The sequence below is a fragment of the Corvus brachyrhynchos genome, unplaced genomic scaffold (genome assembly GCF_000691975.1).
Source record: "Corvus brachyrhynchos isolate BGI_N302 unplaced genomic scaffold, ASM69197v1 scaffold182, whole genome shotgun sequence".
Lineage (NCBI taxonomy): Eukaryota > Metazoa > Chordata > Aves > Passeriformes > Corvidae > Corvus > Corvus brachyrhynchos.
In genome coordinates, this window is record NW_008236807.1 from 1,375,660 (window position 1) to 1,397,022 (window position 21,363).

The window sequence follows — 21,363 nt, forward strand, 5'->3', positions numbered from 1 at the left end:
TCGGTGTCCCCCTTTCCCGGCTCCCCGATGGCTTTTTCCCCATGCACAAGGCTCAACTTTTCTCCCCGGAGGTAGCGGCTCCCGCGGTGCAGCCCGTCCCTCATCGCCCCCGGCATCCCCCGGCTGCGGATTTTCCTCCCCTCGGGGGGTATTTTCCCCTTTCGATGCTCCAGAGCTCTCCTCGGGCGAGGGGCTGGAGGCATTTGCAAACTTTTCCTGCTCCCGGTGAGGTTGCAGCTGGACGGGGCTGGAGGCAGAGCTCTATTCCCGCGGAGGATAGCAACCTCCCGGGTGACGGGGACGGGGACAGGGGCCACCCCCGGTGGTGAACACCTAAGAGGGAAGGGCAGACCCCCGTCTCTTCCCTTACTGCAAGGTGCTGGGGAGTTTTCCTGCGGAGTCAGCGCTGCTAAACCTCCCTCCTTCCATTCGGTGCATGTGTGTGTGCTGCAACCGAAACCTGCCTACTGATGCTCTGCATTTATCAGACATATGCCCTTAAATTATGTAGACGGCGACTAAACACCGAGCCGCACATTGTTTTGGTGGAAATCTAATACTCCGGCAGCAGATGAGTTCCTCCCAGATAAACAAACCCACTTGCTCAGCCCCGGCAGGGCTGTTTGGGTTTGTAGCGGCTGCATGTGGCTGCTCCATCCCCAGCCCGGAGGAAATCCTCCTCCCGGGGCTCCATCTGCTCCCCGTGCCGGCAAGGGATGCGGCGTTTGCGGTGCTGAATGCGGGGGTGGGACCCGCAGGACTCGCCCTGGTGGGAAAGACCGGGTGGAACGCGTGCGGCTCTGCACCTCTCCCGTAAAACTTCCACACCCCGCGCTGCTTCCCAGCCCTGCCGCCGGGCAGCCGTGCCGGAGAGCTCGCTGGAAACGCACCTGATTGTCCGTGCCTTCCCTCCATTGCCGGGATGCGATGCCTGGGATGAGAGGTTTTGGGAAAAGCGAGGGGGGTCTGATGCTTCCCAAATCGTGCGGGTGAGTGGTGCAGAGGTTTGGACCGGGACCCCGGAGACTGCCGGGGGATGCTCTCATTCCGCGGGAACAATGATGCTGCCAGGGGATTTTTACAGCCGATGCAACTGCTCGCAGCCTTCTAGGGACTTATCTTGAGCGTGCACCAGTCCTATACAAATATTTTGGAAGGCGGAAAGCGCGCTAACTTATTTTCTTTCCCTGCCCTCTGTTTCACCCGGGTCTTGTTTGTAGAAGCCGGTGAGATCCGCGAGCGGGCAGGACCAGCGGGGCACGGGGGGCACGGGCTTTGCCGTCTCTGTGACTTTAATTACGGCGTGTGCCTCCCAGTGTGGGGTTAGGTGCTTTCCCCCCCACCCCACCTCCGAAGCCACTGGCTGGAGGGCCGGGAGATGCGAGCAGCGTTTTATTTGCGGTTTATTTGCCGGGGGAAGTGCGTGTTTGTTTGTTTGCTTGTTTGTGTGTGGGATCCTTCGCTAGAGCTGGTGCAACAGATGTGCGTCTGCCTCGCGTGTGCAGCCAGGTTTAAACACGCAACCCCAGCCCCGGCACGAAAACCTGGGGTTTTCTTCCCTCCCCTGCCCAGACCCACCCTCCACGGGGGTGTCTCCTTTCCGAAAGGACCAGTCCAAGGCTTTTTCTCTCTGTCCCATCTTCAATGTGTGGCGCTCGGCGGTATCGATACCACGCGAAATAAATGGCAGCCGCATGATCTAAGTGTTGTTTATGTCCAAGACGGGTGTTTTAGGATCCAGGCTGATGATCAATCGCGGTGCTCTAGGGAAGCGTTTGCTGATGATCGTAACTGCCTTGCAGGCACCGAGGGCTGGCGTTCAGTGTGCTCAGCGCGCAGCCCGGCTGGGGAGGGATGCTGCAAACCCAAAGGGAGATGCTGAACTTCTCCGCGGGGAGAGGGAATATTTGAGCTTTTCCTCGCGGATTCACCTGCCAGCATCCCTCCCTGCACCGCAGCGAGCCTGGCGCTCGGCAGCCTGTGGATGTGGCAAAGCAGAGGGCTGAGCAGAGGCGGGAGAGCGGCTGAGCTGCGCCGCCGGGAAGGCAGGAGCCGTCTCTGGCAGCCCCATCCCGGGGGCACTGGGTTGCCGGAGCCGGTTTCATGTCGATTCCTCTACTTTGGCAGGCTGAGGAGGGGAGGGGGGATGCCGGCGCCCCTTTTGTGTTGCATCTCCTTCCTTGCACTGAATCGCTTTGTCTCTGCCTCCCGATGTCCTCGATGCCGAGCGGTTGCAGTAAAACCAGGCTCCCTCTCGCCGTGCCGGGGGTGGATTCGTGGGAAGAGCCTGGCAAGGTCTTACGATGCTCGGGGTGTGCCGAGGGTTAACACCGTGTGGGAATCAATTTCGTGTTTGGAAGGGACCTCTGAGAAGCTTCCTGCGAAGCTGAGAAGGATGCTGGCACTGTGGGCTGGTGCTCCACGCTGGGCTCTGACTTGGGGAGGGCGTCAGAGGTGGGGCTGCTGAGTTTTGGAGTCGGCAGTGCCAGAGTTTGGGGGTTGGCACTGCCCACATGTGTCTTGCAGCAGGATGGCATGGTGACCTGGGAATCACTTGGCTCCTCTGGATTTATTATTCACAAACCCCCTCTAAAGTGGGGTCCCACAGAGCTGAGACTCCACAGTCTCATGTCCTGCCCACGAATCCCCCTCCCCACCCAGGGATACGTTTTGGGTTGTGACTCTTCCCCCCAGCAAAGCCCTCAGACTGCTTGATCCTCTAACAAAAAGCATTTGGGGAACCTTTCTGGCCCTCTGAAAGGCTTCAGAGGGCTCTTTCTTACTCCTTCCTTCTGGCTTGCAAGACTCAGTGAAGGGACAGCAGCGCTCCAGGCGCCCAAGGCAACGAGACTTCCCGTCTGTGCAGAGAGTCTGGGCTGCCCACTGCCTTTCTGCAGGGCATCAGTGATGAGCGTGCTTCCCTGCGTGACTGTCTTCCTGTGAAAAGTGCTTTATATTCCTCAGCTTTGAGCTCTCAAGGAGCCTGTGACAAAAAGAAAAAAGAAAAAAAAAAAAGGAAAAAAGAAAAAATTGCGTGGTGCTGCCCACGTGTTTTTCACTCAGACTCTGAAGGGTTTTAAAATACAACCATCTACTCCATTCCTGTGGTGTGGGTTGGGAAACTGAGGCATGGGGTTTTAAGACATAACCACCTACTCCATTCCTGTGGTGTGGGTTGGGAAACTGAGGCATGGCGAGGCAAAAGACTCAGTCCACGTTTATTGATGGGAATTCTCCCTCAGCAGCCTGAAATGCAAACTGAGCCCCAAGTGGGACCTGGTGATGAGAGCAGGGAGTGGTGCCCTGGCCTTTAGGTTATGCTTCAATGGCCAAGAGCAGCCCTTGGACAGAGCAGGGCATTTTCAGGATTGAATTTTTTCCACTTAAAATGGCAAATGGGTGATTTGAGATGAGAAATCATCATAGAATCATGGAATTGCAGAACAGTTTGGGTTGGAAGGGATCTTAAAGATCATCTAGTTCCAGCCCCTTGCCATGGGCAGGGACAGCCTAACATTTTGGGTTTGTGCATTGGCCTGGGGACAGCTGTGCTCTCATGGACCTCGGTCCCAGTGCCTTTAACATTTGCTACAAAATGCTTTTAATCACCTTTGGGAATGGAGAGATCACTGCAAGCATGACGTGTTGAGATGCCCACAGCCTGTGTGGTGATTTCCTGTATCTGGCATTCTCCCTTGGGGTTTTTTTGACTCATCCCAAGTAACAGTCTGGGATTTTTTGTTCTTTGTTGGTGCATGAGCTCTGTCAGTTTGCCTCATCCTTGAGTGGTTGCTCGTCATAAGGGGCTGAGCAGCCACCCGGGTAAGAGGTGCCAACACTGCGTGCCCTGCCACAGAACCCAGTGTCGTGTGGCATCTGCCCTCAATCCTTTCCTTGAGGACTAAAACCCCTTTGAGATGGGCCCTTAGAGATGCTCTGAAGGCCTTGAACAGGCACCTTTTGGTTTATAAACCCAGAAACCCAATGGCCACTTCATTTTTGACACCTGTGGCACTTCAGCTCCAGCTGATGTGAACCCTGTTGGGGACATGTTCCCTTCCAAGGTGATTCCTGGAGCCGTGGAGGAAGCCAAATTTTTGCTGAAGTGTTCCCAGTTCCTACCTCAAACACTAATGTTTGTAGAAGACACCAACACTCAGAGCCTGAAGACCTGAGGGACAGCAGTGACCAGGTGGAATCCCTGTCCCACTATGCTGCCTCTCAGCAGGTGGCTTTGACCTCACCTGGAGAGGAACCCCTAGAGAGAGAGAGAGAGGTCATTTGCAGACTCTGTGACTTGCTTTTATTCCAGGCTTTGCTGCTGAGAGGGGTTTCCCCCCTAAAAAGTGTTGTTTAAGTGCTTCATGCAGTGAAACCAAAATCCAGACCCAAAAGTCAAGTGGCTGAGATTCCCAGGCTTTTTTTGCATAGGGATAAATAAAAAGTCCTGTTAATTGTGCCTGAATTTGCACTTGTGACCCAAAAGGGAGCTGTTGCACCTCTGACTCTCCTGGTTTTCATGCCTGATTTCGGAGTTTCTTTCCAGCTCTATTATCCATACACTGATCTTCTGGGGCTTTCCCACCCAGCCACTGGCAATAAATTTATGGGATTTGACTGGCACTTGAATTTGCCTCATCCTTTTGACAGGACGAATGTGTGGCTCTAATGCAGATAACATGGGCTAGGTTTCCATTACAGGCATTTGCATGATCTATACCCACACCTTTCCCCCTCCCCTGCTCTCCTGCAAGGGCCAGAGGGATAAATCTTGATCCTGCGTGAACCCTCGCAGCCAAATGCACGTAAATGTTTGTGAAATGAGGCTCCACGACCTCCGTGATATTTCTCCTGGAGCTTAAAATGCTCCACGAGGGAGGAAAGGTGAGGCTGGTGGAGGTGTTTTATCCCCAGTGGTGTTTCCTGGGAAATAGTGAGGTGATGCTGGCCTGGGGGTGGCCTGCAGATGGTTAATATTTACATACTTGTTGTTTCTTCTGAATGAGGAACTCGCACTTGCCGCCAGCAGCCCCCTGACGCTCATTCATGCCGAGCCTCACCGTGGAGTGTCTGGGAGTTCCGCTGTTTGGTGACTTGAGTTTAGAGTTATAGGGATCAGAGGGATGAATTAGCAGTAAATCACAGCCTGGATGGCTTCGTCCTCAGCTGTGACAAGGTTTAAATTAAAAATATCTTGCCGGGATGAAGCACTCGTAAGTCAAGCGCTGGTGTGGTGTCAGTCCGGGCTCGGCGGCGAGAGCTCAGCCCCTGTGGAACAGGAACCACGAGGACCCCACGTGCTGATTCCCAGCTGAACTGGGAAATTGCCACTTCATTTCTCCTGTTAAATGTTCTTTTTTTCCTTTCCTTCTCACCTCTTTCCTCACCTGAAGGGAGGACGGTCACGCCGGGAAGTTGGGAGAAGCTTTGCGGATTCGCTGCACGTGCGTGTGGCCCTGTTTGACTTGGTTAGAGCATATTTGATTGTGAAAAGGGATTTATTTGTTTTTTGTGGCAGGGGATTTGTCTATAATGTAGTGCTGGAAAGAAAACTCATTTAGAGACTAAGGAGGTGTATCCTGTTACAATTGCCTATTGATGGAATAGCAAGTGCTTGGTGTGCTACACAGCTTCATTTTACTTTAGGGAAACTTATCCTGGGCTGCCAGAGGGACACTCGGATTTGATGGAGAGCTGTCCCATGGTCCTGAGTGTGTTCCTTGGCTTCTTGTTTCCCCATCTATCGAGTGGGGGTGGTTTCCTAGAAGTAACTGTCCCTTCAGCCATCACCTAATTCTTGTTTTGCTCTAATGACCTTTAAAAATGACTCACTTTTTGTAAAGTGAGTAATACCAGGGTGGGCCTGGTTGGGAACTCACTCACCAGCCTGAGGAATAGCATGATGTCCATGGATGATGGTCACTAATGGCCACTGTCCCACTCCTGGGCAGTGTCACCTTCTTCTGCTGGCTGGGAAGAGGTTTTCAGAGGTGCTGTTCTATACTGAAGGCAAAGGCTCTGCCACCACAGCCCTGCCAGGGAGAGGGGGTGAGCTGGGACAACACCAACTGCGGAGCTAATCAAAGGTTTGGATTTTTCTTTAATGGATTATCTAGGGGGGAAAATCCCCACACCCAAATTAAGGTGGGCATGTGTGCCTTAGAAAAAGTGAGTTTTTGGGCTGTTTTGGGAAACTGCTTCTCTTTGTCAGGGTTTGGTGCGAATTTCTGGGTCTTGCTAAAAGCAGAGCAACACGTGGAGCCTTGTAAGCTGTAATCCTGAGACATGTAAGAGTTGGGGGGTTGGTACTTGTATGGATAATTTCGGGCCATTTCCTCTTTTTGTTTGTGCCTCACCTTTTGCACTCTCCCCTTCACAGCGCCCACCTGGCTGGATGGTGGGGCTGTCCCCTGTCACAACCTCTTTTCCTTCCAGCCACCCTGGATCCCAGGACTGATTTGGGGGCTTGCAATGACCTCAATACTGGGTGCTTTTGAGACTTCATACCCCCATCCCTCCTTGGATCCCAGGGCTGACTGGGGGGTTGCAGTGACCTCGATACCTGGTGCTTCACACTCCCATCACCCTGACTGCTCCTCTCCAGATCATCCCAACAGCTTCCCCAGGGAGGGCAGTGCTCAGGGACAACCTGGAGGGTGACTTTGTGCTTCAAGTCCCATCTCTGCCACCACTGAAGCCACCTCTGGGGGGGCAGTTGCCTCCTCACCCTGAAGACGGCGGGATGAGCTCTGAGTTTCCCTCCTGCGCCGAGCTGCTATGGTGATGAGTTGCTATAGAAACACATACTTAGCATTATTATTTATTATTGAAAGGTGCTTCTTTTCCTCCCTTCAAAGCAGGGTTGTGCCCAGAAGACCCCGATGCTAGCTGTGGGACAGTGCCCACCCTGTCCATGTGGGATGGGGGGTTAAGCTTCCCGGGAATCCCGGCTTTAGCCACGCTGGAGGCAGGGAACTGTGCTGTGCTTGCCCAGCGGGCTGATCTGGTTAAACAAATCCCCCCAGTATGTTCCCATCACAGGTCCCTTCCTTGGTCAGATCCCTCCTTTGGAGGGGGATTTGGGCGAAGCATTTCGTTCTAATGAGCTTAGTTATTTCCAAGCTGGTAATCACTGTCACCGTTTGGGGGGCGAAGGGCTGGCATCAGGGTCTGCCATAATATGTCTGTTCACCCGGCACAAACGCTGCGTTCACAGCACCTTGTAGGGATTGCTGGGTAAAAACCTTCTCTTACCTCTGCCTCTGCTGCTCCTCGATGTTTGCTGGAGTCCCTCCCGTCTGCAAGCCCAGCCCTCTGCGCTGGGAGGCAGGGGAGCTCCTCTGATGCTCCTGGCCTGGGGTCCTGCTCTGCTGAGCTACCCCGGAGCTGGGCACCCCTCCAGGGCTGCAAGAGGCTAGGCAGAGCGAGCCCTGCTCAGGGTGTCACTCTGCCTGCTCTCACCATCACTTTCCAGTTGCCATGGGCAGGACAAATCCTGCTTTGGCGGGGGTCTTGCTCCCCAGGAATGGGTGCAGGGGGAGGGAGCAGGTGTCCTCTGCAGGCTGGGTGCCAAGCAATGCACTTGCTGGGAGTTGCAGCAAGGGGTCCTGCCTGGACCCCATTTATCCAGCACATCCATTGTTTTTGGGAATGCTCAGGAGGTGCAGGAGGGATGCAAAGGGGTCTCCTGCCTGCAGCCAACTGGATTCACAGTGCCAGTGGAAGCTGGCAGTGCTGCAGAAGTGGCTCTGCAAGGAAACCTCCCTCCCTCCCTCCTGCTGTCCTTCACACCCTGGCAGCCCTGAGGATGCTGCAGTGGCTGCAGAGGGGTGGCTTGGTGAGGACAGGAGGCTGGGAGGGTGGAGGGATGTCCAGGGGCACTGGGAGAGGAATAGGGATGCTTTCCCTCTCTGGCTGGGGCAGGTGAGGGCTTGGCTTGGCTTGGCTTGCAGCAGGGATTAGCTGTGCAGTTCTTGTTCCCTGGAAATTGCCTAGTAGGGGAAAAAAAAACCAACAAGAAAGAAAGGAAAAAGGGGAAAAAAAAGGAAAGCAACACGGCTTTTCTGGATGCAGAATTAACAACAGGGAGGTGAAGTTTCAGGGCTGGTTGGAGCAGCTGCAGGGGGTGGCTCAGCCCCTCCTCTCACACCCTGCACAGGTGCTGCAGGTGCAGGGCTGGGCTCAGCTGCAGGTGCTCCCCTGGGAGATGGGGTGGGGAGGGATGCAGGAATGGCTGGACCAGTGCAGGACGCTGGGTATGGAGAGACTTGGGCACGGGGAAATCTCTGCTGCTGCTTGCAGAGTCAGTTCCCTGGATTCCTCCAGGTCTCCTCTTTCGGCGCCTTTGAGGAAACAAAAGGAGGTTCTTTAAAGCACCCCCTCAGGCAGGAATAAAACACCTTCCTTTGCAGAGCCTGTCTCATTGCTTGAAGTCATTCCCTTTGGGCTTTGCATTTTCCTTCTTGGAAGCTCTGCTCCCTGCAGGGAAGAGAAAAAACTCCTGGGGTGCAGGAGCAGGGCTGAGGGGGATGGAGGGGCCTTCCTGGAAAGTGTAGGATGGAGATGGAGATGGAAGGACAGATAAAGGGGTCCAGTGTAGGGGTCTAGGGATGAATGCTGACCCCTCACGGTGCCAGAGACCCCTGTAGTCCCTAGTGTAGGGTCACGTCCAGCCTGTTTCTGCTGCAGTGATGATTGGGACCATCCTGTGGGGTGGGAGATGCTCCTGCACGTCCTGCATGCGCCAACACCTTCTCCCGGTGAGGGGAGACCACCAGAGTGGGGCCTCTCCGAAAGGAGGGAAGCTGGGCTGGCTGTGGGAAAGGAGAACTTGCTGTGTCCTGGTTGGATCACCCTTGTCCATGTGGGTCTGGAGGGTTTGGGTTTTCCTTCTACCACCCCTTTTTCTCCACTCTGAGCTGCACCAGCTGCTTGGATATGTGCTTTGGAGAAGTCATCAAAGTGGTGGAATGGATTTGGGATTGGTTTGGGGAGTCCCTGTGGATCCCACCAGCCCTGAGATCATCCAGTCTCAGTTTTGTCTCCAAAAGCTCACTGAGGGCAGAGTCATTTTGGCCACTGGACTCAGAGCATCTTTGCATCCTCTGGCTTTTCTTTCCTGGCCTCCAAGGTCACTCCCAGAGATCAGGAGCTGCTCACCTGGGCCAGGCAAGGGCAGGAGGCACCTTGGAGCTGCACCCTCTGCCTGGGTGAGGGATGGAGAAGGGAGGTGAGGCAGGTGCAGCAGGAGCTGGGTGCTTAAACCAGCATCCCTTAGAGCCATTCAGGAGGCATTTTTCCCTCCTTGATGATGGAGGTGCTGCCCTTGCCTGCCTTAGCAAGGCAAACAGCTCAAGGGGACGCCTCTGAACGAAAGTAACAACTTTTAGGACAAATTTCTGTCCGCATAACATCTCAAAGAAAGCAAGGAGAGGAAATGGCAAGCAGGCCTAATTAGGTAAGTATTCCCCATTAGGAAGGGGAAGGAGCTATCAAGTCGATTTCCATTTCCTTCTTATTTTACATGTCTGATTTTTCCGCCTCTCCAGGAGGCGGTGTGTGAAGTAGGTCTCTCCTTAGCTCACAGAAGTAAATAATCAGAACATGATGTGCTCCCGAAGCTCTTCCCGAAGCTTTCCAAATCTGGACTAAGCTGGGGATTTTTAGCATCTTCACCAGGAGCCTTCCAGGAGCTTCCCAGGATCCATCAGACTTATTTCCCCCCTTCATACTGGAGAACCAAGGCACAGGCAGGCAGCAGGACCTGCATATTCCAGGAGTCTCCTGTACATACTTCTCCCCGTTTCACCTACTCTGCATGGAATTTCTTGTCTCCTGGTTGCTTCTCCGTATAAACCTGGGTGTGAACACATGGAGATACCTTGCTGCACCAGGAAATGTGATTGGGATGAGCCCCTAAACCACCACCTGCTCCATCCCTACCTGAGCCCAGCATGTCCCCATGTCCTCCTGGCCACGTTTTACCCCTGTGTACCCAAAGTTGCTCTCCTGGCTGTGCTCCCTGTTGCCTCTTAGAACAACACATTGCAGCGTGGGCTGCAATTATGGAGCCATCAACGGGTTCTTGTGACACATTTTGGCGAGCTTGGGGATGCTTTGTGCACCAGCCTGCGAGGGAAGTACTCTCCTCCCCCCTTTGCTGCCTCCCCCTGCTCCAGAGTCTGTAAGTGGTGTTATTAAAGGCTGTCGGGAGCTGCTGTCATTGGCACAGTCAATGGCTGACACAAGGCAGCCCTCAGACTTTGACTCATCACACACACACACACACACACACACACTTTGCAATGCATGAGCCACAAAAAAAGCCGATTTCTCACAAGCATCACCCTTTCCCCAGCTGTTTGGGCCCTTTTCTGCATTCATTTCAGAGAAGAAGTCTTGATTGTCCTGCAGTGTAAGGAGGAGATTGGAGTTGCATCGTGCTGCCTGCACGTTCCCAGCTCTCTCATTATCTTCTGGTGGAAGTTGTGATGCCTTTTTCCCTAAATACAGCTACATGCATCCATATATATATAGATATATACGTGTGTGTGTGTATGTTTTATACATATACATAAAAATACACATTTATATGCACATTGCTACACACAAATGCAAACTACACATGCTTGGGAAATGCCAATCTGTTCACCCTGCACTTTTCACAGATCACTGCCAATTCTCCCTCACAGTTCAGGAAAGGTTTTGCAGGTCCAGATTTTTGGAGAAGGAAGAGCAGGCTGGCTGCAATAGCTGGAGTTAGGAGGGATTTAGGCAAAAAACCAGTTTTCCTTTTTCCTCCAGCATCCCTTGATCAGATGCTGGTGGGAGAGGGATGTTTTCCAGCTTGTAAGGAGGAGAGGGAAGAAAGAAAAGAGTTTGAGGTTTTCCTCCAGCTCAGAACCGGGAATAAATAGATCTATCTTGGACAAACCTTTGTGTCTGGGAATGTGGCTGCAGCTGAGCTTGGCTGCTTTTCTGCTTTTCAGAAGGTGCTGGTCCAGGCCCTGCCAATGGCAAAGGGGTCTCTGAGGGTCTCTAAGGGGTGGGGGATGACTGTGCAGCAATTCTCATCCTTCCCAGTGGCTCAGCTGGACCCTGGCCACGAGCACTCAAGTGGGGCAGCACAAGGTGTCATGAGCTTGGAGGAGATCCCAAGCAGATTGGAGCTCCATGACAATCTGCTTTCCAGTCCTTGGCTGTGCATGGACACGTGCAGACATCTCCGTGCCTCCTTCTGGTTGATGCACGGGGTGCTTTGAGCCACATTTGCCCCACTAACAGCCCTGCTGGCCAAACAGGCTGCTTCCCTGCTCTGCCTCCCCTCCTTCTGGGTATTTCCGTGCGGGAGGATAATTCTGAGGCTTCTCCATACTTGCACAAGGGTATGGAAAAGTGGCAGTGAGATGCTTGAAGCCTTTTCACTCGGTGATTTGCCTCTTGGTTTTGCTTGGTCGTTGTCTTCTCTCCTGCCTTGCTTCGCCTTCCCTGGGAACACAGGCAGCAGAATCAGCTGTATTTTATAACAAGCAAAAAGGTCTCCAGGTGCAGGGCTGTGCTTGCCTGTCTCTTCTCCACTGCTCTCTGCCTGTGGGGGACTTCCTTCACCACCCATAATTAGCCTCTCCCAAAGTCTCGCTGTTGCTGGGCTCAGGCAGAAGGTTTTACAGCCACTGCCTCTTCTCAAACACAGGGCAAAAATAATCCCTTCCTCAGCTCAGCAAGCAGATTTCAAACCTGTTCCTGCTGCTGCTGGGGCAGGGTGGCTGCAGGAGGGGCCCAACCCAGCCCTTGGCAAGGCTGGGATGTGCTGGAGAAGGGGGACAGGGGATGGAGGGTGTGTGTGTCAGGCTCCCCACGCAGAGGAAGGAATCAAATATCTGCCCTGTCTCAAATGCCATGCTGGGTTCCTTTGGGACTGAGTTATTGGTGATGAGGAAGCTGACCTTCTCCTGTGTTTATGAACTGAATCTCTGGCTCACTTTGGGGTTTGATTTCCACCCCACCCCCCGGCCTCCCGTTACAGAGTGCAATACTCCATTTCAAAGGAAATAACATTTTCTTCATTTTCTCCTTTGCTGGGCTTTTTTTTCAAATGCTGCTCAAGATGAACAGGCTTTCTCCCCCTCAGCTTTCCGTGCTTTATCCTTGGCTTGTCACACTGGATGTTGCTGCCCCTGTCTTTGGGGGACCAGGGATATTCCCCTGTTACAGCTGCAGGGGGGGAACAAATTCTCCTGGAGCTGGGAAAACACATTATTATTTTAGTAGTCAGAGCCCAGAAAGTTTGAGAATTAAAAATTCTCCTCATTTCCCTCAGTGCCACATGGATCTGTCCTTTTTCCTCCTGGGTGCCTTATCTCCAGCCTTCCCTGGCACAGCTTTTGCTGTAAATCCTTTCCTACAGGAGCTGGTCTTGAGCATCTTCAGAGCAGCAAGTCCTTTGGAGCCCCATTTCCTTTTCCTTCTGCTTATGCCTGTGGAGAACGGATTTTTGGAAGCTCAAGAGCTCTGTCTCTCCTGTGCACAGGTCCCTTGGAGATATTTGAAGCCACTTTGCCAAAGTTCACAGGCGACTTTTGAAAACCTTGGCCATTGCATTCATGTATATATATCTCTATAAATATATATGTATAATATCTGTTCTCTCTTCCCTCCTGTTTTCTTTCTCTGTCAGGAATCCAGCTGTGCAACATGTGGCACTTGTAGGACTTGGAAGGGAGGAAGATCAAGCAAACACAGAGCTTTCAGCAAGAAGAGATAAATTTCCAGAATAAATTCAAGCCACGTAGGCCCAGTCTGTTTTAGTTTTAAAGCCTTGCTGGTAGTGATGTGTGGGAGCTGTAGATACAAAGCCAGGGAGAGAAGAAGAGTTTATTTGTATTATTTCTGGCACCTTGGTAGAAAAAACCCTCAGTTCTGAGTTCATGGGGCTTGGCACAACGTTTGTCTGCATGGTCTGGAGCAGGAAACTGCCTGTTGAGGTCTACCTTCATGCATGGCTTGAAGGCAGAGGAAAAAAGGAATTATCTGCCCTGGCTGTTGTAACTGGAAGAGGAAAGTGCCAGATTTGTGGAGGTGTGTGGGATGCAGATGGCCCCAGAGGAGAAATACCTTGTTATCAATAACCCACTGAATTGTGATAGCGGTTTTACACCTGCGTACGCCGCTGCGGTTTTTGTCTCAGCACTCTGGCAGGAGCACAGCTGGGAGCTGTGGGCTCCCTCCTGCAGGAAGCTGCTGGGGATTTCCTGTTCTCTGCAGAGACAGAGGACAGGTCGGGGTTTGGGGTGCTGAGCCATGACCATGGACTGGCTGCAGGGCTTTGGTGCTGTGCTCCTGAGGGTGTTTCCTGATGCTGATCTGGCAAGGGTCCCTCTGGCCTGGGAGTTCCTGTGTGGACTTGCTGCTTTTTCAGAGAATCAGGGAATGGTTTGGATTGGAAGGGATCTTAAAATTCTAGTTCCAGCTTCCCTCAGGGACACCTTCTACTATCCCAGGTTGCTTCAAGCTCCATCCAACCTGGCCTTGGACACTTCCAGGGATCCAGGGCCAGCCACAGCTTCTCTGGGCAACCTGTGCCAGGGCCTCACCACCCTCACAAGGAAGAATATCTTCCAAACATCTAATCTAAACCTACCCTCTTTCAATTTAAAGCCATTTTGCCTTGTTCTGTCTCTCTGTTTTTCAATAATCCCTTTTTTTTCTATTTACCACTATAATTTTGCTCTATTAAGGTAAAGGTATAAATAAGCCCAGAAGTGGCCCCTGGATGCACTCCCCAGGTCTGTCCTAAAAAGAACAACAGCACCCAGTACAAAACACTGCTGTTTTCAGCCTAATTCCACCACTAACAACCCAAACTTCATTTCCCTCCCTCTTTCCCCCTGCCTTTTTCCTCTAGTCCAAGATAAAACGTTTCAGGCTCTAACTCTTGAGTCAAGGGCATACTCCAGCCCTGCCTCCTGTCTGAGTGATGCCTCATGTCATTAAAACCCACCTGCAGCCAAACCCAGGGTATGTCCCAACCACACAGGAGCCAGGACAAGGCCCTGTGTCCTCCAGCCCTTCATCTGAGGCCCCTGGGAGGTGGAGCACAGGTGATGCTCTCCAGGAGCAGGGAGGATGCTCCTGCCTCGTGTCCCAACAGCTGTGACTGCATCCCCAAGGGCAGAGGGGCATGGGCACAGGTTTACAGCTTTTCATGGTATTTGAGGTTTGTGTGGCATTCAAAGTGCAGCTGTGGGGTCCTGTGAGGTGAGGGAATAGAGCAGCAGTTCCTGTTTTGGAGAGAGGGGTGAGTGGAGATGTGGAGGCAGTGGCAGGTGAGGCCTAGGGGCTGGAGTGCACATTGGTACAGTACTTGTGGACCTTACTCTTTTAGCACCTGGGTATCTGCTTAATGGTGTTTCTTCACATCTTAAAACCTGTGTTATCAAGGCCTCCATTTCCTCTGAGCAGCATTTTATGAACAGAGGTGACCTTTGCACACCCCCCACGTTAAAAACACCTCCTGTCTCAGCTACAGGTGCCTTTATCCCGTGTGAGCAGAGATGAACAAAGCAGATGGTATTTGGATCTGGATTAAATTAGAGCTTTGCTTGCAGCTGGCTTGGCAAACAAATAACTTTCTTCTGGGTAGCACAGCCCAGATCTCAAACCTCTTAGTGCAAACTAAAGTGTCCTTTGCAGGCTGCCTGGCTCACGTGCCCCTTTCTGCTGCTGGGTTTCTGTGTAACACCTGTCCTACCACAGCTAATGCTTTGTGATGATGGATCTGCAATTATGAGGCTGTGCAAACAGCTAAAACGATTGCATCACCCTCCCTGTGCCTGCTCTGGGGTGATTTGTGGAGCTGTTGATAGCGCTAGGCATGATTCGTGCAGATGAAGGGTCAGGTCCGTGAAGTGCAGGGCACCTGCAGCTTCCATCTGTGTCTGAGTTGACCGGGGAGATACTTATGGAAGGAAAAGCAGAGACTTTGCCTTTTGCAGGTGTGTTTTGCAGCAGCAGAAAGCTGCCCATGAAGTGCCACTGCTGATGGAAGTCTGGCAGTGTCTCCTCTCAAGGCCGCTTTAGCATCAGAATAGTAAGAGCAGACACCTCCTCCCTTCCTCCTCCCAGCCTCCCAGGCTGGGTGCCAGCAGCAGGACTCTGCTGTATCATTTCAGGACACCCTGGATGCATCCCTGTGCCCCACAGCTGAGCAGGGTGACCACTGAACTATTTAAAGTCTCTCCACTGCCGACACTCGGGTGTGTAATGCACCAATTCTGCTGATGCTGGCAAAGTGCTGGAGCAGGGGATGGGTTTAGGACTGAGGGGAATTTATCACTGTGGGGACATCTAGGTGTGTGTCCCTCAAACATGCACCAAAGGAGATGACAATAGAGAAAATCACTGGTGAAGGAGGTTCCCCTGGGGCTGCACATGTGGCTCCGCAAAATAGTTGTTGCTGTGGCACTGAGCTTGGAGTTAAATGTGGGATGAGGATTTGTCTCTGCTTTGCTGACCCTGTGTGACCTCGGACAAGCCATAGAATCACAGATTGGTTTGGGTTGAAGGGACCTTAAAGATCATTTTGGGCAGGGACAACTTCCACTAACCCAGGATGCTCATCAGGAACATATCCTACTCCTTCTGTGTCATCCCAAGTGTTGTCTGATCCATTCTAGGAGCAGTGGAAAAAGCAAAAGTTTTCCTTGCAATATTTGTGCTATCACATGCTCAACCTGGTCAAATCTAGACAGACTTTTAGCCATGGCCACAAGGGAAGGAACATTCCAATTTTTCCTCCCAGCCCCAAAGCGTGCCACCTTTCCGGCGAGGCAGCGAGAAGAATATAACCGAGGTCAAATCTAGAAAAAAAAAGTTAAAATCAGTAACTTACAAAAAAGCGAGGCAGCGAGAAGAATATAACTGAGGTCAAATCTAGGAAAAAAAAAGTTAAAATCAGTAACTTACAAAAACTTTCCCCCTAATTTAGTTCTCAGCATTGCCCAAGTCATTCTGAATGCGACTTTCCACAGCGCTGGTAGCCTGAGGCAGACACTGAGCTCAGGAAATTGCCCCCTGAGTGGTTCAGGTCTGTCAAAGTAATGAGGACCTTAAAAGTGAGTCTTGGCACAGAACATGTCAGACAACCTGAGCTGTAGGTGTTGCTGCTAATGCTCACTGGAATTATGCATGCACACAGCGCCCTGCACAGGAATTGCATCATTTTGGTGCAAAAATAAATGTGTCTGTACAGGATGGAGTCGTGTATCTCCCTGCAAACACAATCTGTGTGTGTGTGTGCGTACATCAGCTCCCCTCTAATCTGCTCATTAACAAACAGAGCATGTGATTATCTTCTCACCCATGTGAGCATTGTTCTGCCTCCTGCCTGCTTCTGATCCTGGCCATAGGTGTCCTGTCCAGCTCAGCAGCAGCTCAAGACTCTCAAGCATGATTTGGGATTAGTTATCCTGCAGCAACAGCCGGGTTGGGCTCTAAGAATAACTTTCTGTTGGCCTTTGGATGTGTTGGCAATAGCTGGGCTTGTGGTGACAAAGTCACTGGAAGAGAAAATTAACAGCAAATTAGTAATAGTTTATCCAGGTTTTTTTTTTTTTTGGAACGGGGGGTTGAGTTTTGCTGCTGATTCTTTGCTGAAATTGCCTTTTGTGGACTTCTTTCGTCAGCTGCAAATTGGGACATCACGGGACTGTGGTGGGATAGATGTCAGACTGCTTTTTATTTTTCCTTTTCCCTTGAAATGCTCCCAAAGCTGCAGCTTATCAGGGCTTGTGTCCACACTGCCTCATTACAGCTCTCAGCACAGAGAGTCCTTCCCCAGTGCTGCTGCTGGGCTGGAAATTGTGTCTCAGCTGGAAGTCTCTGCTCAGGCAAACGTGGGGCTCTTCATCAGTCCTGTCCCTGCATCTGCCTTTTGGCTCAGGGGCAGATCAGCTGCCCTTCAGCCTGCTCAAAACATCCAAGTCAAGTGGGGACAGAAGTTTTTTTAACCAAAATTCTCTGAGGGGAAGTCTCTGAAGAGGACAGCCCTTGCTTGGTCTGAACTTGGGTGTTTCTTCTCGGGGAGCATCTTGCTCTGAACACAGCAGCTGCACTGAGCCCTGCTTCATTCTGAACTTCACAAAAAAGTGCTGTTATGCCAGAATGGTTAAAAATTATAAACAACTGTAATGCATTTTTTATGGTATTTGTAAGGGCAGGCCAAGAAAAGCTCACAAGAGATTAGTATCAGTTAAAAAAACTGTCTATTTGGTGCTGTTTTATTTGTAAAGAAAAGATCGTGCTCTGTAGCAATCTCATGCCTGGAATTTGGGGCTGGTGAACTTTGGGGTAGAAATATGGACTTTTTAGCCTTTTGACACCCCTTCAAGAGCTCTTTCCAAGCCCTTGGAGGCAGCAGGAGTAGATAACTTCAGCTGACACATGCGAGTTTTGACCTACCAGATTGGGACCTAACTGGCCTGAGTGCTTCAGAAAGATGGAAAGAAGATTCACCCGACCTCGTCTGACCTGCTTGAGGGCTGAAAGACAGGGAGCAGTTGGTGGAAGAGCTGTCATGAAGAAGGCAGAGTGATAAAATGAACAGCACGTGTCTGCTCAGGAGGTTCAGGGTACCTAAAAACCCACCCAGAAGCATTTAGGAATTTGGTCAGAGTTAGGAAGTGCAGAGCAAATAAAACAAGGAGGTGTCCAATAATTTCTTGTTCAGAATCTCCAGTAAATATCAAAATGCTGCTAATGGTTGCAGTAAAATGCAGCTTTTTTTTTTAGGGTTAGGAGAGCAAATGCCAGTCAGCACTGCTGCTTCCCAGGGCTGTGTTGGACTGGAGGTCTGGCTGGGATGTGGGACGGCCCAGCCATCCCTGTTTTATGGGACTCACTCATCTGCTCCCTTTAGCCACTCTCACGAGAGGCTGAGGATGAAGAATTTGCTGTGTCAGATCTTTTCCCTGGCCTCATCCATAGCTGGTGGCTGCTGCTCCAAAAGGGGCTGGATACCTGCCACAAATGAAAGGAGGAAATTTTATGCTGAGTAAAGCATAAAGAGAGACTCTATTCTTGCCTCTGCTGCAAACCCTGCATCACCAAAGAGAAATGATCACACCTCTGACTCTTCCCTCCCAGCAATACAGCACCACTAACAGCATTTGCTTTATGTTCCCACTCCTGCTGTGTGTCCAGCCTCTTTCCTGCCAGGTTTGGTGCAGTTGCAGGATTGATGGTCCTTCCCTCAGGGATCCTGGCTCTCCAGGAGCACACAGCTGTGCCCTGCATTAATCACACTGGCCTGGCCACTTGTAAACTCTTCATTTGGGACAAGTGCCCATTTGCTCTGAGCCAGAAAGTGCTGGTCACCGGTAACTGAAGCCCATCTGGTTTACAGAGTGCCTGATCCTGTGTAGCAAATCCACTGCTCTACATCCCTATGAAGCTTTATTTCCAAGCCTTATTCCCCATCCAGGCTTTGAGCAACCTGGTCTATGGAAGGTGTCCCTGCCCATGACAAGGGAATTGGACCAAGATGATTTTTAAGGTCCCTTCCAACCCAAACCATTCCAGGATTCCCTGATCCCGGTATCATCTCTTATTTTCCCAGTCCTGTTGCTTTTACTTTTTCCCTCAGACCACTCTGCTCCAGCTGTCTTTTGAATATATAGCAAAGTCTCAGACTCTGAAGGTTGGGGATTGTCTCCTGGCTTCTTTGCCAGTGCTTTCCCCATCTCCAAATATAGATCTCAGTGCTCCCACAATCAGCAGACCAAGGTGTAAAGGTTTTGTTTTTTCCCTTGAAGTCCCATGTTTTAGCTCATGGAGGACTGGAGAGCCAGTGGTCACAAAGTCCCTGTGAATGCAGAGTTGTTCTCCCTGCCAGCCTTTCAGGAGGCAGCCGAAGTGTGGTGAGATTTGGCTCTTGGTGGATGCACACAGCACTAATTGTGAGGCTTCAGCCTGAGAGAGAGGACTTGTGTCTCCCAGATCTTCCCAGAATTGCCAGGCAGGGGGAAACATCCACTCACTGGCATCCAGAGCAACATAAACTCTGCTGAACAGCTTCAGCCAGCAAGGAAACCAAACAGCTTCCTCATGGGGAAAGCCAGGGTCATAGACCCTTCCTTGCTGTTTTAGGGCTCCCATCTGAACCAGACCCAGCAAATTTAGATTCCATTTGGGCTTTTTCAGAGCCCCCAAAGCCTTGGAAGGAATGTGTGAGCATAAGCTGAGCTTCTGAGGAAGGAAACGGCGTTTTCCTCAAGGCTGTCCTAAAATGCTGGAATGGATACATGAGCTGGGGAGACCTGCTGGGATGAAGCCCAGTTCATTTTCTTTTCAATATTCATCACTCCTTTAGGGGCAGAGGCTGTGTTTATTCCTCTTTGTGTCTAGAGCTCATCAGGGTCTCCTTCCCAGTGAATTGCTGTCCTGGTTTCCGCTGGAATGAAGTTAATTTTCTTCCTTGTAGCTGCGATGGTTCGGATTTGGCATGAGAATCGGGGTGGTAACACACTGATGGTTTTAGTTGTTTCTAAGTGGTGCTTAAACCAACTCCAGGACTTTTCAGCTTTTCATGCCCCGACAGGGAGAAGGCTGGAGGTGCACCAGGAACTGGGAAAGCACACAGCTGACCCAAACTGGCCAAAGGAATATCTCACAAAATTTTAATTTTTTGGCCAACCTGGCACTGCCAACCCCGTGAGAGCTGCACCTCAGTGAAATACAGCAGAGGAACTCTGTGCTGGGGAGAACAGAGTGCCAGGAGTGCGTGATGGCTTTACTGGGGACAGGAATGAGACTTTGAGACAGAAGTCAACCTGACACTCTTGCTTTTGGCAATATTTCCCTTTTCTCAGTGCTCTGGACCTCTATGATCTCACACACACAAGGTGGGATCAAGTCAGGCACTGTTGTGACATGGTTTGCTTGAAATCAGTGACCTTGCTCTTGCTACAACAGTTTGTTTGTCTGGGGGTTTGCATTTCCCCAGTTACTGGGATAAGGAATAATTTTGATGGATTTATCCTCAGGATACTTTCAGGAGGCTGGGAAATGCCTGTGTCGTGGAGGGTGTCATGTCTTTGGCAGGTTGGGTTCCTTCCAGCCCGGGATGTTCCATGGTTCGTAACACCCAACTTGGGGACTCACATCCCTGTCTGCTCTGGAAAAGAGAGTTTAACTCCGGTCTCTGGATTTGTAGGTTATTTACATGACCTCAAAACTCTGTTCTCGTTTCTGTGACACTGAATATTTGTGTTCTTTCATTCGAGTCTCAGTAGCAAATTCCTGGAGGAGCTGAGAAATCATTCCAAACCTCTCTGCTCTCCCTCCCAAGCACAGAGGAGCACAGCTCTGACCGGCTTTTGCTGGTAGGAAACCAGGTTTGAAATGCAGGCAGAAATAACATCCACATGCAGTTTTATCACATGGGAAGAGCTAGGAAAATAAGGAAGAAAGTCCCACTGATGGCGTAAGTTAATCCCATCATTTAATGCTCTTCTGGCACAGACACAGGTAACAAGGTGATGGGCAGCATCTGACTGCCTGAGAGGAATAATCTGTGTGATGAGAGAAGGCTGTGTTGTCCCTCTGTATCTTAATTCCCTTGCAGACAAACCACTCCTGAAATTAATCTCTTTATTTGGGACAAGCTGCAGCTTGTGCTGGGATCTGTTCTTTTTGGTGAGCTCCGAAGAAAAGCTGATCTGGCGTGGGGTGTCCCCAAAGTGAGATTTGCCTTCAGCTTGGACAGGTTGTAAGTTCAGGGAGAAAGGATTTAGCCAAAGTTAGGATCCGGTCTTGTTCGGGGGAGCTGTTGAGAATCTCTGTATGGGTTTTCTTGCTGTGTTGGAGCCCAAAGAAAAGCTTCTATCCATGGTAATCAGGGTTTGTTAAAGGAAACCATGAAAAAAAGTCTTTAGATGAGATTAAAGGGATTGTGTAGCTGCACTTGGTGCTGATTTGCTCTGTGCTGGCTCCGGCGCTGGGCGTCTGCCTCGTCAGCATCTCTGCCCAGCCTCCTGCATCCCGGGAATGAATAGCCTGGCTGCAGGAAAAGCAAACACAGGAGTGTGCTGCCTGATTAGCTGGGCTTCATTAACCACCCTGGCACTGCCCAGGAGTCCTGGGTGCTCTTGGCTTCCTCCCAGCCAGGCGAGAAACTCACTGTGTCCATCCACTGGGACTCTGTGGTGCTGCCAGACCCACTGTCCGTGAGGGTGTGCTGGCATTTCCCTCTCTCCCAGAGCTGTTTTTCAGCTCATTTTGGTTATATTCAAGGCTTTAACATGTATTTTTGCTCTGAGATGGACCCAGTGGGGTTGCTTCCATGCCTTTCTGTATCCCAGCTCTTCC

At 51.2% G+C, this 21,363-nt stretch overlaps 1 protein-coding gene and 1 long non-coding RNA gene across 7 annotated transcripts in view; one reads left to right on the plus strand and one right to left on the minus strand.

Moving 5' to 3' along the window:
• The window catches only part of LOC108445139, an 11,833-nt gene extending 10,855 nt beyond the window's left edge, over positions 1-978 (minus strand). For 2 of the 3 annotated variants that reach the window (XR_001859889.1, XR_001859888.1), the window contains exon 1: positions 891-978. This is a non-coding gene — a long non-coding RNA (uncharacterized LOC108445139). The remainder of the gene's footprint in view (positions 1-890) is intronic. The other variant, XR_001859890.1, reaches the window with a different exon arrangement.
• The window catches only part of PLXNA4 (plexin A4), a 429,278-nt gene that overhangs the window by 1,505 nt on the left and 406,410 nt on the right, over positions 1-21,363 (plus strand). For 2 of the 4 annotated variants that reach the window (XM_017728010.1, XM_017728011.1), the window contains exon 1: positions 918-989. The exons of 1 other annotated variant lie outside the window; for it this stretch is intronic. The gene's annotated coding sequence lies outside the window, so the exon portion shown is untranslated. Of the gene's footprint in view, positions 1-909; positions 990-21,363 lie in introns of those variants that run through there. One more of the 4 variants, XM_008628864.2, reaches the window with a different exon arrangement.